This window comes from Pseudophryne corroboree, chromosome 4, assembly GCF_028390025.1.
Source record: "Pseudophryne corroboree isolate aPseCor3 chromosome 4, aPseCor3.hap2, whole genome shotgun sequence".
NCBI classification, from domain to species: domain Eukaryota; kingdom Metazoa; phylum Chordata; class Amphibia; order Anura; family Myobatrachidae; genus Pseudophryne; species Pseudophryne corroboree.
This window is the reverse complement of record NC_086447.1, coordinates 20195830-20208329: the sequence shown is the minus strand read 5'-3', so window position 1 is coordinate 20208329 and position 12500 is coordinate 20195830. Positions and strand designations below refer to the sequence as shown.

At 42.6% G+C, this 12500-nt stretch overlaps 7 non-coding genes across 7 annotated transcripts; all 7 read left to right on the top strand.

Moving 5' to 3' along the window:
* The first annotated feature begins 257 nt into the window (after nucleotides 1-257).
* On the top strand, nucleotides 258-339 carry TRNAS-AGA (transfer RNA serine (anticodon AGA)). The gene has a single exon. It is a non-coding gene; the product is annotated as a tRNA-Ser (tRNA).
* A 902-nt stretch (nucleotides 340-1241) lies between these two features.
* Nucleotides 1242-1331, top strand: TRNAY-GUA (transfer RNA tyrosine (anticodon GUA)). Its single transcript is given in 2 exon segments — nucleotides 1242-1278; nucleotides 1296-1331. It is a non-coding gene; the product is annotated as a tRNA-Tyr (tRNA).
* A 1218-nt stretch (nucleotides 1332-2549) lies between these two features.
* On the top strand, nucleotides 2550-2639 carry TRNAY-GUA (transfer RNA tyrosine (anticodon GUA)). The gene is given in 2 exon segments: nucleotides 2550-2586; nucleotides 2604-2639. It is a non-coding gene; the product is annotated as a tRNA-Tyr (tRNA).
* Nucleotides 2640-2878: 239 nt separating this feature from the next.
* Nucleotides 2879-2960, top strand: TRNAS-AGA (transfer RNA serine (anticodon AGA)). The gene has a single exon. It is a non-coding gene; the product is annotated as a tRNA-Ser (tRNA).
* Nucleotides 2961-3862: 902 nt separating this feature from the next.
* On the top strand, nucleotides 3863-3952 carry TRNAY-GUA (transfer RNA tyrosine (anticodon GUA)). Its single transcript is given in 2 exon segments — nucleotides 3863-3899; nucleotides 3917-3952. It is a non-coding gene; the product is annotated as a tRNA-Tyr (tRNA).
* Nucleotides 3953-11735: 7783 nt separating this feature from the next.
* Nucleotides 11736-11825, top strand: TRNAY-GUA (transfer RNA tyrosine (anticodon GUA)). The gene is given in 2 exon segments: nucleotides 11736-11772; nucleotides 11790-11825. It is a non-coding gene; the product is annotated as a tRNA-Tyr (tRNA).
* Nucleotides 11826-12064: 239 nt separating this feature from the next.
* On the top strand, nucleotides 12065-12146 carry TRNAS-AGA (transfer RNA serine (anticodon AGA)). Its single transcript has one exon. It is a non-coding gene; the product is annotated as a tRNA-Ser (tRNA).
* Nucleotides 12147-12500: the final 354 nt, after the last annotated feature.

The window sequence follows — 12500 nt, the reverse complement described above, 5'->3', positions numbered from 1 at the left end:
CAATTCTGGCTCGAAGGATGATGCTTTTGATAAACTTAGATGTCAGTACTGACATTTTACAAACCCAAAACTGTACCAAGTATAAAGCATTCTCCAAGTTATATTTTAAAAATCATTAACGCAGGTCACTGTGGTCAGGATTAACTTCCCATGGAAATCATCTCTGATACAATATTACTTCAGTCATCCTCACAGCCTGAAATGAAGTAGCTCAACCCATAGAGAAACTTTTGTGAAAATATCACATTGCATGAGAGGTAGTCGTGGCCGAGTGGTTAAGGCGATGGACTAGAAATACATTGGGATCTCCCCACGCAGGTTCAAATCCTGCCGACTACGACCACATGGTTGTTTTATTTTTCAGAAAATTTACTAAAAGCTTGAAACCAGTGTTGCTCAGGGTGAGTCAGGAACTGGCACATCAAAATCTTTAGGATGCCTGCCTGTTTTCTCTTTCTCTATCCGTCATTCTCCTCCTCTACTTGAGACTGAGCCCAGGAATCTCAGCAGCAATACTAAGTAGCATTTATTAATTACAAATGCATTTTGAATGTCAAATTTGTAAAAAAGTTTTGTACATTTAGCAAAATATCAAATTCATTTGAAAGAAAATGATGTCCACTCAAAGTAAAAAGAGCTTTGGTAACTTTCAATGCACAACATTTTACTTTCAAATCGTGTCAGATGACTTTCAGTGCTAATTATTATATCATTAACCTCTCCTTTATTAAAAATTGTGCTTTAATGCAAAAAAAGAAAAATAATTGTCTGTGCATACTCTCATGTAGCACAATTATCTTCACTAGCTCAAAAGGGCCGCTCATTGTCCAAAATGAATTGTCAAATCAGAACAAACAATGGAATATCCCCATCATTCCTGGAACACTTGATTAGTTTACAAAACAAGCAAAATGTAAAAGAGTGTAGAAGGTTTGATAGGCTCAAGCTTCTTTAATCTTGATGTAAGTTTGGCTACACTAAAAAATCTATTGAAAGTGCTTTCCAAACTAGCTCTGTAGCCAGTTGATAGTAATTGCACAAATATAAGTCAAACTATTAGTGATATTTTCCAAATGATTAAACATGACAATTTGTGTGATAAAGCAACACAGGAATAAGTAGTTGAATCTCTTTTGTGTAGTCAAATAATTTTTAATTTTGCTTGGAAAGTTGATAATGTTTAAAATTAACACTCAATCATTTTAATAGCACGTAATATCACAGCGGTACGCTCATGGAATCCTTCGATAGCTCAGCTGGTAGAGCGGAGCACTGTAGAGGAGATTGGTACAGAAATCCTTATGTTGCTGGTTCAATTCCAGCTCGAAGGATGACGCTTTTGATAAACTTAGATGTCAGTACTGACATTTTACAAACCCAAAACTATACCAAGTATAAAGCATTCTCCAAGTTATATTTTAAAAATCTTTAACGCAGGTCACTGTGGTCAGGATTAACTTCTCATGGAAATCATCTCTGATACAATATTACTTCAGTCATCCTCACAGCCTGAAATGAAGTAGCTCAACCCATAGAGAAACTTTTGTGAAAACATCACATTGCATGAGAGTTAATCATGGCCGAGTGGTTAAGGCAAAGGACTAGAACTCAATTGGGGTCTCCCCGCGCAGGTTCAAATCCTGCCGACTACAACCACATGGTTGTTGTTTTTTTCAGAAAATTTACTAAAAGCTTGAAACCAGTGTTGCTCAGGGTGAGTCAGGAACTGGCACATCAAAATCTTTAGGATGCCTGCCTGTTCTCTCTTTCTCTATCCGTCATTCTCCTCCTCTACTTGAGACTGAGCCCAGGAATCTCAGCAGCCATACTAAGTAGCATTTATTAATTACAAATGCATTTTGAATGTCAAATTTGTAAGAAAGTCTTGTACATTTAGCAAAATATCAAATTCATTTGAAAGAAAATGATGTCCACTCAAAGTAAAAAGAGCTTTGGTTACTTTCAATGCACAACATTTTTCTTTCAAATCGTGTCAGATGACTGTCAGTGCTAATTATTATATCATTAACCTCTCCTTTATTAAAAATTGTGCTTTAATGCAAAAAAAGAAAAATAATTGTCTGTGCATACTCTCATGTAGCACAATTATCTTCACTAGCTCAAAAGGCCCTTTGTCCAAAATGAATTGTCAAATCAGAACAAACAATGGAATATCCCCATCATTCCTGGAACACTTGATTAGTTTACAAAACAAGCAAAATTTAAAAGAGTGTAGAAGGTTTGATAGGCTCAAGCATCTCTAATCTTGATGTAAGTTTGGCTACACTAAAAAATCTATTGAAAGTGCTTTCCAAACTAGCTCTCTAGCAGTTGATAGTAATTGCACAAATATAAGTCAAACTATTAGTGATATATTCCAAATGATTAAACATGACAATTTGTGTGATAAAGCAACACAGGAATAAGTAGTTGAATCTCTTTTGTGTAGTCAAATCATTTTTCATTTTGCTTGGAAAGTTGATAATGTTTAAAATTAACACTCAATCATTTTAATAGCACGTAATATCACAGTTGTATAATCATGGAATCCTTCGATAGCTCAGCTGGTAGAGCGGAGGACTGTAGAGGTGATTGGTACAGAAATCATTAGGTCGCTGGTTCAATTCTGGCTCGAAGGATGATGCTTTTGATAAACTTAGATGTCAGTACTGACATTTTACAAACCCAAAACTGTACCAAGTATAAAGCATTCTCCAAGTTATATTTTAAAAATCATTAACGCAGGTCACTGTGGTCAGGATTAACTTCCCATGGAAATCATCTCTGATACAATATTACTTCAGTCATCCTCACAGCCTGAAATGAAGTAGCTCAACCCATAGAGAAACTTTTGTGAAAATATCACATTGCATGAGAGGTAGTCGTGGCCGAGTGGTTAAGGCGATGGACTAGAAATACATTGGGATCTCCCCACGCAGGTTCAAATCCTGCTGACTACGACCACATGGTTGTTTTATTTTTCAGAAAATTTACTAAAAGCTTGAAACCAGTGTTGCTCAGGGTGAGTCAGGAACTGGCACATCAAAATCTTTAGGATGCCTGCTTGTTTTCTCTTTCTCTATCCGTCATTCTCCTCCTCTACTTGAGACTGAGCCCAGGAATCTCAGCAGCAATACTAAGTAGCATTTATTAATTACAAATGCATTTTGAATGTCAAATTTGTAAGAAAGTTTTGTACATTTAGCAAAATATCAAATTCATTTGAAAGAAAATGATGTCCACTCAAAGTAAAAAGAGCTTTGGTTACTTTCAATGCACAACATTTTACTTTCAAATCGTGTCAGATGACTTTCAGTGCTAATTATTATATCATTAACCTCTCCTTTATTAAAAATTGTGCTTTAATGCAAAAAAAGAAAAATAATTGTCTGTGCATACTCTCATGTAGCACAATTATCTTCACTAGCTCAAAAGGGCCGCTCATTGTCCAAAATGAATTGTCAAATCAGAACAAACAATGGAATATCCCCATCATTCCTGGAACACTTGATTAGTTTACAAAACAAGCAAAATTTAAAAGAGTGTAGAAGGTTTGATAGGCTCAAGCTTCTTTAATCTTGATGTAAGTTTGGCTACACTAAAAAATCTATTGAAAGTGCTTTCCAAACTAGCTCTGTAGCCAGTTGATAGTAATTGCACAAATATAAGTCAAACTATTAGTGATATTTTCCAAATGATTAAACATGACAATTTGTGTGATAAAGCAACACAGGAATAAGTAGTTGAATCTCTTTTGTGTAGTCAAATCATTTTTCATTTTGCTTGGAAAGTTGATAATGTTTAAAATTAACACTCAATCATTTTAATAGCACGTAATATCACAGTTGCACGATCATGGAATCCTTCGATAGCTCAGCTGGTAGAGCGGAGCACTGTAGAGGAGATTGGTACAGAAATCCTTAGGTCGCTGGTTCAATTCCGGCTCGAAGGATAATGCCTTTGATAAACTTAGATGTCAGTACTGACATTTTACAAACCCAAAACTGTACCAAGTATAAAGCATTCTCCAAGTTATATTTTAAAAATCATTAACGCAGGTCACTGTGGTCAGTATTAACTTCCCATGGAAATCATCTCTGATACAATATTACTTCAGTCATCCTCACAGCCTGAAATGAAGTAGCTCAACCCATAGAGAAACTTTTGTGAAAACATCACATTGCATGAGAGGTAGTCGTGGCCGAGTGGACTAGAAATCCATTGGGGTCTCCCCGCGCAGGTTCAAATCCTGCCGACTACAACCACGTGGTTGTTTTATTTTTCAGAAAATTTACTAAAAGCTTGAAACCAGTGTTACAAAACAAGCAAAATTTAAAAGAGTGTAGAAGGTTTTATAGGCTCAAGCATCTCTAATCTTGATGTAAGTTTGGCTACACTAAAAAATCTATTGAAGATCCTCCGCTCTCCACTGCCCGGGCGAGAGGGGGGCCCTGTGACTGACGGGACTCTCACCGATTCCACCAACGAGCTCTCCCCCGCTGGCTGGGGTGCAGGTACCAGCGCTGCTGCATCTCAGGATTAGAGCCCGGCGGCGCCATCTTGGTGTCTGGCAGGTTTTATAAACTGGAAGCTGCGGTTCAGTGGGGGGACACTGACCTACTCTTAATGTGCTGCAGGTAGTGGGGGCTGCTGGGAACCCTCTCCCCTTTGCTTTTGGGGTATATTGACTGCCCGGGCTAGGCTCTGTCAGAGGAAACAGTGATCCTTGGAGTGGCCTGCAGCTGCCCCTATCCCACTTCTCACTACTCCCACCCTGTGTTATAGTGGGCTCGGTGACCTATATTTTTATGGCGCATAGTGACGGCAATACTGAGTGGATTCCTTGCCTAAATACGCTCTCCCTGCCTGACCAGGAGAACCGAAACTGTGGGACCCTGATGAATCTCACCCCCTTGTTGCTGTTGTCTCACTTCCTTGTATTATAACAAAACATCTTGCCTATTGGAGTAGGCACTGCCATGTGAACTTATCCCCACCTTCCTGGGAGTGGATGCTTCCTTCATCCACCATGTGAGGCCACCTCGAGGAGTAATGTCTGACACCTTCTGACACATACTTCCGGCATAGCGACCACGGGTTTGTCTTGCTACCCCTACACTCTTATGCTGGACCCGACACGGCTTCGCAGCCAATCCGATATATACGCGTTCCACGACCATGCAACCTGGTTTCTATAGCCGCAGCTGCACCTGTCCCTCTCTTTTAAATGATTGTTGCGTAGTGCTCTTCAGATATCTGTCCCCAACTGCTTGAAACGGGAACGAGGGAGTGGTCTCCGTGGGATTAGTGGCGTCCAGTCATCCTGTGCTTATGTCTCCGTTCCTGTCATAAAGAGGCTGTCGCTTAAATCCTCTCCCTGCTACTCTTCATTGGTTTACCCTCTCCGGATTCAAAAGCCGCCCTTTCATGAGTCGCAGGAAACGTAAGGGAGTAAGAACCCCAGTCCGCCTGTCTGAAGTTCCCCCCCGCTCGGACCTTCGAAGATATCTCAATCTCCAAAAAGACACGGACATGTCAGTCCCGTCGACGCCCACCTCTCCCGCTCACTCTGAGGGGTCTGGGACAAAAGTCGAATCCAGAGCGATCACACCTGCTCTGAGCTCCACTGGACAACAGGATATGCAGAAAGTCCTTAAACTCTTGCAGTCCTTGCCCACCAAGGCAGATTTCACATCCTTGGAGAGTAGGCTTTGGGACGTAGTACACTCAGAAGTGTCCACACTTCGGTCCGAATTTAGTCAGCTAGGCTCTCGCATCGAAACGCTGGAGTCTACTGGAGAGGAATCCAATGCTTTCCATCATGTATTGGTGGACACCATTAAACTTCAAGCAGAGGAGATTCAGAACCTACACGACCATCTTGACGATTTAGACAATAGGGGACGCAGAAACAACCTGCGGGTGAGGAGCATCCCTGAGGACATACCCCAACAAAACATCCCAGATGTCCTAAACAAAATCTTCGGTGCAGTCCTGGAGACCGATCCAAACGACCCCATTGTCTTCGACAGAGCACACAGGGCGCTGCGTCCTAGAGGCCTGCAGTCTGACCGGCCACGAGATATTATCTGTCGCCTACACTACTATAGCCAAAAAGACGAGATAATTAGAAAAATCCAGAACTCTGGCGACTTAGACTTCAATGGCTCGCCCATTCAGGTTTTTCAAGATCTTTCTCGTCACACCCTACAATCTAGATGTCAATTGAAGCCCTTAACGGACATCCTCCGTAAGAATAACATCAAATATAAATGGGGATTTCCCTTCAGCATTACAGCCACTAATGAGGGTCAGACGGCCACGATTCGGACCCCTGAGTATGTCGCTCTCTTCTGCTCCACTCTGTCAATTGATCCAGTGCAGACCCCTGAGTGGCAATCCGTACGCTCGAGGATCCGCCCCCCTCAACCCCCACGGGTCGACCCTCCTTTTCAAACAGTGGGCTCCCCCTCAGCATCGCAAAAGTGGAATCGCTCCTCCCCGCCCTCTGCATCTTCCTCACCGGCTGCGTAGACCTGAGTATCCCTCTATCTGATCTGTGACTTTTGCTTATGACAGGGGAACTTTCAGCCCATGGACAGCTGTGACGCCACGCAGGGACTCTGTGGAGGGGGCCATTACCTATTGGATGGATTTCCGCAGTGAGATTCTATGCAGTCGGAAGACGCAATGCCTCCCAGGCCCTGTTTCTTTCTTTCTCTGATAATTGCCTTTAGCTTGAGAGGCCTGAACATTGTATAACTCGTTTAAGGAGATGACCCCGCATCTCTACCATAGTATATACTGCTTTAAATTAGTTGGGGGCGCGTATTGTTATCATTATGCTGATCAGTTGTATTTGCATTCCTGTGGTCGCTAAAAAAATGTAATATATATATATTTTTTTTATGTGGTTTGTGTCGGAGGGTGGATTCGTTCCTTCCTTGTTACCCCGTTTGCACCGCAATGTTTGGTCCCGGTCCGATTGATGGGACTATTGTCTCCATCGCTCGAACAACCGGGAGCGGTGTCTTGTTTCTTGTTCTCTTGTTTTACACTGTTATGTCTTTTTGTTCTGCTGTTCTTCTGCCCCCTTCTTCTCTTTTCTCTTTTTTCCTTCTGGTTCTCTCCTCCCTTCCTGCGCTGGCTGGATTTGCGTGTGCTCGACCCCTGCCCCATATTGTTGGAATCTTCAGGAGGCTAGATCCTACATTTTTTCCTTTTTTTCCCTTTTTTAAGCCAAGAATATGGCGCTGATAAAGGTGGTTTCTATTAACGCCCGGGGACTCAACATTCCTGAGAGACGGTCAAGGGCCCTGCGAGAACTTAAGGCCGAGAAAGCAGATGTTGCCTTTGTGCAAGAAACCCACTTTAAAGAGGGGGCAGCCCCTTCTCTCAGGAATAGGGACTTCCCTACAGGTTATTTCTCCAATAATACTGAAGGTAAAACCCTAGGGGTAGCAATATTGTTCACCAAACATGTTACCCTTGCCGATGTAGTATGTCATCAACTTATTCCCGGCAGGGCTCTGCTTCTCAATTGCAATGTGGCCAATAGGGCTCTCACCTTTCTTAACATCTATGCCCCAAATAAGGCACAGCCGGCCTTTTTAGAAAGGGTCCTTACCCTAGCCCAGCCCCATGTTAACGGAATTTTGCTCTTCGGTGGGGACTTAAATTGGTCCCTGGAACCTCGTTTTGACTCCTCTAACCCCTCGCCTAGGTACTCTGATAAACTCCATCGTAGGGTCCGGAGAATTCTACATAATTTCCAACTCATTGACGTATGGAGGGTACAACACCCCTCTACTCATGACTTCACTTTCTACTCACACCCGCACAACACTTACACTAGGATTGACTACTTATTTATCACTCATAGGTTTTTACACTTGGTTGAGGTCTCTGCAGTGGGTAACATATCCTGGGCTGATCATGCTCCAGTCTCTTTGGGGGTTTGTTTGTCCCCACCTCGCCTCAATTCTTACACATGGAGATTGAACGAGCTGATCCTTCAGGATCCGTATTGCCAACAGCAGATTAGGGAAGCTATTACTGAATATATTGACGTGAACGACACTGCTGAGATCTATAAAGTGGTGGTCTGGGAGGCCCATAAGTGCGTTATAAGGGGCAAACTCATACAATTAGGTGCTCTAAGGAAAAAACAACACATGGCGGCTCGGGTGGCCTTGATTCAAAAAATTCAAGCCCTAGAACTTCTTCATAAATCCGCTTTGTCAGATGATACCCTTCAGCCTCTATTATTGGCTCGGAAGGAATTAGACTCACTTATGTCTTACAGACTGAAATTGGAGGCGAAGAAATGCCGTAGTCGCTATTTTCTATGGGGGAATAAACCTGGGAAGCTGCTGGCACGGGCACTCCAGGCCCAACGGGCAGCATCTTTCATATCCAAAGTTAAAACACATGCTGGACCAACACAGAGTACCACGACAGAGATAGCAGCAGCCTTCCGAAGTTATTACACCGAGTTATATAACCTCAGAGGTTCTACCGAAGCAGGGCTTGACCTCTCCCGAAAGGCCTCTATTGCAGAGTTCCTACGGGAAATTAATTTTCCCACACTTTCACCGGAGGAAGTTGAATCACTTGAGGCCCCCTACACTCTTTCAGAGCTTGAGGAAGCTATTAAAACTACCCCTAATGGCAGGAGCTGGGCCCCGACGGGATCCCGTTGGTATATTATAAGACATTTGGAGACGTTTTGTTGCCACTGATGCTTAGAGCCTTTAATCAGGTTTCGGACCGGTCCCCCTTCTCTCCCCAGTCTCTGCTTGCACACATCACGGTGATCCCTAAGGAGGGTAAGGACCCTGCCCAATGTTCCAGCTATAGGCCCATTTCCCTGTTAAATGTAGATTTAAAGCTCTTCGCCAAATTAATGGCGAATCGCCTAAAACTCTTCCTTCCGTCCCTAGTGCACTCGGACCAAGTGGGGTTTGTCCCGGGCCGTGAGGCTAGAGATAACACCACGAAGGTCCTAGATTTAATTTCTTACGCCTCAACCTGTAAATCTCCTTCTATTCTTCTCTCCACTGACGCGGAAAAAGCGTTCGATAGAGTTGATTGGGATTTTCTGTTGGGGGTAATGGAACACTTGGGCTTGGGCCGAGTAGGACTACAGAGACTTAGGGCCCTATACTCTGGGCCCGCGGCTCGTGTCCGTATAAATGGGGAGCTGTCGGACCCATTTCAGATACGGAATGGCACTCGTCAGGGTTGTCCTTTGTCACCGCTTATCTTTGTGCTATGCATGGAGGCCCTGGCGAGGGCCATTCGTCAGAACGTGAACATCACGGGGCTGCAGGTGGGAAAGACAGAATATAAGCTTGCCTTGTTTGCGGACGATCTCCTCGCAGTGATATCCAACCCTTTGACCTCAGTACCCAATCTCATTAAAGAATTTAAGCGTTTTGGCACTCTCTCCAATTTCAAAATTAACTTGCAAAAGTCCACGGCATTAAATTTAACTTTGGATCAGACGAGTCTCCAAGTTCTCCAATCCATTTCGCCCTTCGCATGGCACCCAACACAATTAAAATATTTAGGGGTGATCCTCCATAGGGATCTTTCTCAGATTTACCACTCAAATTTTCCCCCACTTTTATCCAAACTCCAATCTGACCTTACCAAATGGGGTGGGAAAAAAATTTCATGGATAGGTAGAATAGGGGTAGTTAAGATGAACATCTTACCCAGAATCCTGTACCTCCTGCAAACATTGCCCATCGCTATCCCTCGATCATGGTTTACCTCCCTACAACGTAAGATTAGAGACTACGTTTGGGCGGGATGTAAGCCACGATTTAAGCATGACATTCTTTTTAGACGAAAACACCAAGGAGGTCTTCAACTTCCCCACTTTTTCTCATACTACCAAGCAGTACTCCTTACGAGAGTAATGGAGTGGAGCCGCAAACTCCATAGGAAACAGTGGGTAGATATCGAATTGGCCTCTCTTCCCTCCCTTAGCTCGGATTCCCCTTGGCTCTCTAAAGTCCCCCGGGTAATGCATCCACTGGCTGGCCCTCTATTTCTGAGCTGGCGTCTTCTACGTACCATTCCCCACGTTTCCGCGCCCCCTTCTCCACTTTTACCATTGTTTGGGAATCCTGAGTTTCCCCCAGGTTGCCACTCCCTGTCGTTTTGTTTATGGCGAGAAAGAGGCATCCTGAGAGTAGATCAGCTGCTGGATGCGTCTGGCGTGATACCCTTCCCCGAATTGCAGACTAAATGGAATCTACCTAACAAAGAAATATGGAGGTATCTCCAAATTAAACATTACCTAATGACTTTTTGCTCTTCTGGGGGGGGGGGTGAACGGGCTATGACTTTGTTCGAACGGCTGTGTCTCTCCCAATCATATCCCAGACACACTCTATCTACGTTTTATAAATGGATAATAGACCACAGATTTTCTTCCCAACCTAAGTATGTCAGGGATTGGGAACTAGATCTCGCGGGTTTAGTTACTACAGATGATTGGGAAGATATCTATAATAATACTTTTTCCCTAACTACCAATGTTTTGGCCCTGGAGACTCACTACAAAGTACTCACAAGGTGGTATAGATGCCCAAATCTCCTTGCGAAAATCTACCCCGGAGTACCCAACACATGTTGGCGATGTAGGACAGCCGTGGGTACCCCCCTACATATATGGTGGGAATGCTCTCTTCTTCAACCATATTGGAACAAAGTGGTGGAGACAACTAACATTATTCTAGGCGAAGATCTACCCTGTTGTTCTAGTTTTTGGCTATTAAATCTTACTCGTACACCCAGACATCGACTTAAGAAATCACTATTACGACATATTTTAAGTGCCTACAAGGCAATTATTCCAGTACACTGGAAATCTACAGTGATTCTTACTATGAAGGAGTGGAACGCCTGCCTAGATCATTATATGGCAATGGAGGACTTCATTGCGTCTCTAGAAGTGAGAAACACATCCTTTAATGCCACTTGGAGCCCTTGGCTCGAATACAAAGAGACAATCCATTATAAATCTTCCCTTTGAGGATAAAACCTCATTTTTTATTACATTTAAGTAGTCCCCTGCTATTGATGTAGCAGGGTTCCATGAGTTGGGAGGAGAGAACCCCCCCCCCTTTTTTTTTGTTGCTCTAAATCTTTTTCCTTGGGATACCCTTTCCCCTCCTCCCCTTTCTTGGGAGTAATTCTACTCCTTTTCTCTGGGCTCTTTTTCTCTTGTTCTTTATCTTTCCTCTCCCTCTTCTATTTTCTTCTTTTTTACATATCTGAGTAGTTGCAACTCTAGATCTGTTTTTGGAGACGCAATATGTTAGTCGAAATGCAGCATTCCCCCTACGGATCCTGTTAATGCTCACATCTCCGGGTTCTTTTTGATGTTGTATCTCGGTTACGACTACCTGTTGTTTACATTTTTGAAATTATCAATAAAAATCAATTTGCAAAAAAAAAAAAAAAATCTATTGAAAGTGCTTTCCAAACTAGCTCTGTAGCCAGTTGATAGTAATTGCACAAATATAAGTCAAACTATTAGTGATATTTTCCAAATGATTAAACATGGCAATTTGTGTGATAAAGCAACACAGGAATAAGTAGTTGAATCTCTTTTGTGTAGTCAAATCATTTTTCATTTTGCTTGGAAAAATGATAATGTTTAAAATTAACACTCAATCATTTTAATAGCACGTAATATCACAGTTGTACGTTCTTGGAATCCTTCGATAGCTCAGCTGGTAGAGCGGAGGACTGTAGAGGAGATTGGTACAGAAATCCTTAGGTCGCTGGTTCAATTCTGGTTCGAAGAATGACGCCTTTGATAAACTTAGATGTCAGTACTGACAATTTACAAACCCAAAACTATACCAAGTATAAAGCATTCCCCAAGTTATATTTTAAAAATCATTAACGCAGGTCACTGTGGTCAGGATTAACTTCCCATGGAAATCATCTCTGATACAATATTACTTCAGTCATCCTCACAGCCTGAAATGAAGTAGCTCAACCCATAGAGAAACTTTTGTGAAAACATCACATTGCATGAGAGGTAGTCGTGGCCGAGTGGTTAAGGCGATAGACTAGAAATCCATTGGGGTCTCCCCGCGCAGGTTCAAATCCTGCCGACTATGACCACATGGTTGTTTTATTTTTCAGAAAATTTACTAAAAGCTTGAAACCAGTGTTGCTCAGGGTGAGTCAGGAACTGGCACATCAAAATCTTCAGGATGCCTGCCGGTTCTCTCTTTCTCTATCCGTCATTCTCCTCCTCTACTTGAGACTGAGCCCAGGAATCTCAGCAGCCATACTAAGTAGCATTTATTAATTACAAATGCATTTTGAATGTCAAATTTGTAAGAAAGTTTTGTACATTCAGCAAAATATCAAATTCATTTGAAAGAAAATGATGTCCACTCAAAGTAAAAAGAGCTTTGGTTACTTTCAATGCACAACATTTTACTTTCAAATCGTGTCAGATGACTTTC